Here is a 5275-nt window from a genome sequence, read left to right as displayed (position 1 = left end):
CAGGGTAGAGGGAATCAAGTGGTCCTCAACTAAAATGTCTCTCGGTGTTAATTTATCAAAGGGTGGACCAAGACAACCTACATTAAAATATATTTTGACTATTCAAGCTGTTTTGGACAGTTTTTAAATATTACTCCTGTAAAAGTAAAAATGGAATTAGTATTGCTAAAAGAGCTCTCTAAAATAGAGCTGAGAGGCCACTGAGAAAGTGTACGTGTACACATCTCAACTGGATGGTATCTGACCTTTTTTTTAATCAGCAACTTACATTGCAAATCACATATCTCATAGGAAAAAAAGAACAGGGCATCAGGTCAGGTTGTATGAAAAATAATAAAATGCAGGTTTGTCCTGGTTGCTCTGTTAATACCTGGGACAGGCTCTCCCTGACATCAGGCACAGCAGCAGTCCTTGTCGGCTGCCCCTTGCCAGATGCACCCTGGGCACAGTCAGCACATCCAGGGGCCATCAGGAGCAGCAGCTCTTCTTGCAGGAGGTGTATCTGCAGGTTTCACAGATGCAGGAGTTGCCAATCAAGCAGGAACAGTTGGGGTCCATTTGGAGGAGAGGTGAGGCCAGGGGTCCAAAGCCAGAAAGCAGGCTCACTTGTCTGGTGGGAGGTGTGTTGGAGCCTAGGAACCCAGGTGCCCTAAAGGAATCTGGGCAACATCATCTCATCACTGGCAACCAGGACATCTACCCAGTGTTCCAGAGACTCGAAATACGTATCAGACCTTGACTGTAAAATAGCTCATGACAGCCAGTTTACTGCATCCTTACCGTGAAACAACTCATGGTAGCCATCCCCTAAGGACAAATATTTCCTTCCCTGTGTCAGAGTACAGTCTCATGGGTTTTGGCTTTGTAAGCCTCTGACTCTTTCTCTTCCCCAGAATGCTTTCGTTTTTACCTAAATCTGTGTCTCCAGAATTACAGTTCTTGAGATTCCAGATAAAGCTCTTTTCTTATTTGCAGGCTTCTGCACTGGGGGAGGGGGTTGTTGCTATTGTTGACACTCCAATACAACAAAAACTTCTTGTCCATTTAGGTTATATCAGAAATGGACAATGTAGTTTTCTCTAAGGTAAAGTTGATCATCAAATATTTATTGACTTCAGTTCAGTTCAGTTGCTCAGTCGTGTCTGACTCTTTGTGACCCCATGAACCGCAGCACACCAGGCCTCCCTGTCCATCACCAACTCCCAGAGTCCACCCAAACCCACATCCATCAAGTCAGTGATGCCATCCAGCCATTTCATCCTCGGTCGTCCCCTTCTCCTCCTGCCCCCAGTCCCTCCCAGCATCAAAGTCTTTTCCAATGAGTGAACTCTTCGCATGAGGTGGCCAAAGTACTGGAGCTTCAGCTTCAATATCAGTCATTCCAATGAACACCCAGGACTGATCTCCTTTAGGATGGACTGCTTAGATCTCCTTGCAGTCCAAGGGACTCTCAAGAGTCTTCTCCAACACCACAGTTCAAAAGCATCAATTCAGAAGATGCTTAGATCAATTCAGAAAGCACTTAGCTTTCTTTATGGTCCAACTCTCACATCCTTAGATGACTTCTGGAAAAAACCATAGCCTTGACTAGATGGACCTTTGTTGACAAAGTAATGTCTCTGCTTTTTAATATGCTAAGTTGGTCATAACTTTCCTTCCAAAGAGTAAGCATCTTTTAATTTCATGGCTGCAGTCACCATCTGCAGTGATTTTGGAGCCCCACAAAATAGTCAGCCACTGTCTCCACTGTTTCCCCATCTATTTCCCATGAAGAGATGAGACCAGATGCCATGATCTTCGTTTTCTGAATGTTGAGCTTTAAGCCAACTTTTTCACTCTCCACTTTCACTTTCATCAAGAGGCTCTTTAGTTCTTCTTCACTTTCTGCCATAAGGGTGGTGTCATCTGCATATCTGAAGTTATTGATATTTCTCCCAGCAATCTTGATTCCAGCTTGTGCTTCTTCCACCCCAGCATTTCTCATAGAAGTTAAATAAGCAGGGTGACAATATACAGCCTTGATGTACTCCTTTTCCTATTTGGAACCAGTCTGTTGTTCCATGTCCAGTTCTAACTATTGCTTCCTGACCTGCATACAGGTTTCTCAAGAGGCAGATCAGGTGGTCTGGTATTCCCATCTCTCTAAGAATTTTCCACAGTTTATTGTGATCCACACAGTCAAAGGCTTTGGCATAGTCAATAAAGCAAAAATAGATGTTTTTCTGGAACGCTCTTGCTTTTTTAATGATCCAGAGGATGTTGGTAATTTGATCTCTGGTTCCTCTGCCTTTTCTAAAACCAGCTTGAACATCTGGAAGTTCACGGTTCACGTATTGCTGAAGCCTGGCTTGGAGAATTTTAAGCATTACTTTACTAGCGTGTGAGATGAGTGCAATTGTGCAGTAGTTTGAACATTCTTTGGCACTGCCTTTCTTTGGGATTGAAATGAAAACTGACCTTTTCCAGTCCTGTGGCCACTGCTGAGTTTTCCAAATTTGCTGGCATATTGAGTGTAGCACTTTCACAGCATCATCTTTCAGGATTTGAAATAGCTCAACTGGAATTCCATCACCTCCACTAACTTTGTTGAGAGTCACTGTTTACTCTGTCTTATGTTGAGAGCTGTAGAGAATGTCATAACTGCACTCAAAGAAGTGATGATTGAAGACCCCTTAATACAAAGTTGTCAACAAGAAGGCCAAATCCAAAAGGATGGTAAGTGTGGAGGTAAAGAGAGTTATATCTATATATCCCTTTCTTCTCCCCTTTTATCCCCAAAGCTCTCCCACCCACCACCCATCAAATTAAACTTGATGCATTAAAACTTTTAGAGCAGGAAGAGAATAAAGCCATTTTCATACCATTTTTTCATGGAGTTCTCAAAGTAAGAATACTGAAGTGGTCTGTCATCCCTTTTCCAGCAACAAAACTAAGACACTTACACCTTGGAAGAAAAGCTATGACAACTTAACAGCATATTAAAAAGCAAAGACAAAGTGATGTATAGTTAAAGCTATGGTTTTTCCAGTAGTCATGTACAAATGTGAGAGTTGGACCATAAAGAAGGCTAAGCACCGAAGAATCAATGCTTTTAAATTATGGTGTTGGAGAAGACTCTTGAGAGTCCCTTGGACAGCAAGGAGATCAAACAGGTCAATCCTAAAGGAAATCAGTCCTGAATATTTATTGGAAGGACTGATGCTGAAGCTGAAGCTCCAATACTTTGGCCACCTGATGTGAAGAACCAACTCATTGGTAAAGACACTGATGCTTGGAAAGATTGAGGTCGCAGGAGGAGAAGGGAGAGACAGGGGATGAGATGGTTGGATGGCATCACTGACTCCCTGGATATGAGTTTGAGCAAACTCTGGAAGATAGTAAAGGACGGGGAAGCCTGGCATGCTGCAGTCCACAGGGTAGCAAAGAGTCTTAGTGACTAAACAGCATCAACAAGAATAAGGCCGTAGAAACAAGAACAACCAACTTTTCTTGTAAACAAGGTTCTGGATGGCATTTGCAAAGCTCTGTCCAAATTTTCTATGGCTCTAATGAAGTAAGCCATACACACACACACACAAAACTGTGCCTCCAAATGAGATCATATCTAGACCATGTTCAGCAGACGCATGCTTTATTTATGCCTTTTTAAAATTACATTATTAAAGAAAAAATCTTTGAAAAGACCAAATTTATAACTGTGTCCTTTTAGAAATTAGGTCATGAGAAGTTGAGTCAAAACAAAAGATTTAAGACTGCCCAATCCACAGCAATACAACGAAAACCTTCATCAAGGGCAAACAAAAATTCACCCAAACAGAATTACGGTGTTGGGAAGATAAAACCTATATATCAAATTTTCTTACTGAAACAATTAGGATATTTTGGAATTTTATTATATTTGACCATCTAGTCATTAGTTAAATATGTAATTTTTTAAATCCACCATTATTTTACCATGCCTTCAACTTTAAAAAAATATTGTGGGTCATGGTTTTCTTTTTTTTTTTTTTTTTTTTTCATGGTTTTCTTTTGAGTTAGTAATTAATCTATTCCTATTGAAGCTGATTTTCCACACCTCTTTTCATACTGGAAGTTTCTTTCCAAATTACTTCATCTTCTGGACCATTCTAAATGGCAATAGCCCAACCTTCATTAATAAACACCTAACAGTTCTCTCACCTCTTCATCAGGGATGCTCAGGGTCAGTGCCGGGAGGATGTGTGCAGTCTTTCCCCAGCTTCTGTGCTTTGATGATGACTAGAAGCAGGCAAACTCCCTTGGCTAGTTTGCATGTTAAAGGTAGTACTGGCAGGTGTCTGGTTGAAGATCTAAAAGCTCCTCTCTTGTGTGTGCAAGGGCAAACTCTCTTCAGTGACATGAATTGACAATAAGAAGCATATTCAATAAACTTCAATAACCCTTTGTACCCACTTTTTTAAGCCAGAAAACCTGTATTAGAGAAAGTTTGGACCTAATGTTTTCTACTGTGTCACTCTGCCCTACTTGCCTTAGTTGTCAACATGAAACCTTTTAATGTGTCCTTGCTTCCTGATTCTACCAAACAGAGGCAGAAAACTCCAAGTCTGGTTTTTTAATTGTTTTTTCAATTCCTTTCAATTTCTAATTCCACTTCCAGATCACTCACTTGTTTTTTACACAGAGCAGAAGTGCTTAAATTATGCATAAAACCTTTTAGAAGGCATTTTTTCAGATAAAGCACTTTGTATTATTAAGCATTGTAAAATTATTATTGCACAACACTTTTATTATGTAGCTCATTTTAAATGGGCCAGAATATTTTAATCATCCAAGAAAAGCCATAGTTTATAGCTTAAAATTGAAAATATATCTGCACATTTTTTCCATAAAATATGCATGCATGATTTTCAGCTCCATTTAACTAATGTGTTTTGGAAATATGTTCAATAGTAAATGCAACAAATCTCAGTTGAGGGAAAAAAAGTAATATAAAAAGTGTGATTAATAGCAATGTATACTTTTTATTTTACAGAAGTCCCTATTTTGAAATATGAATCATTTTACATAGATAACCTCTGTATTTCTGTGCCATTTATCTAAACTGTAGTATATTACAACTCTGGGTGCAGAATTGCAAATTACGTCAAAGAAACAGTCAAAACAACATAAATTACCCATAATGCACTTGCAAAGAAAACGTTGCAACTGTTAAAGAATTAAAGAGTAATCCAAAAAAGTCAGATAATGCCTACAGCCTGGATATAAGTAGGATCAGAAATGTAATACATTTGCAATT

At 39.5% G+C, this 5275-nt stretch overlaps 1 pseudogene; it reads right to left on the bottom strand.

Annotated features, from left to right (window-relative positions):
- Window positions 1-392: 392 nt before the first annotated feature.
- Window positions 393-558, bottom strand: LOC120857521 (annotated as a pseudogene).
- Window positions 559-5275: the final 4717 nt, after the last annotated feature.

Source organism: Oryx dammah, unplaced genomic scaffold (genome assembly GCF_014754425.2).
Source record: "Oryx dammah isolate SB20612 unplaced genomic scaffold, SCBI_Odam_1.1 HiC_scaffold_29, whole genome shotgun sequence".
Classification (NCBI taxonomy): domain Eukaryota; kingdom Metazoa; phylum Chordata; class Mammalia; order Artiodactyla; family Bovidae; genus Oryx; species Oryx dammah.
Note: the sequence above shows the minus strand (reverse complement) of the source record. Positions and strands in the feature narration are given on the sequence as shown.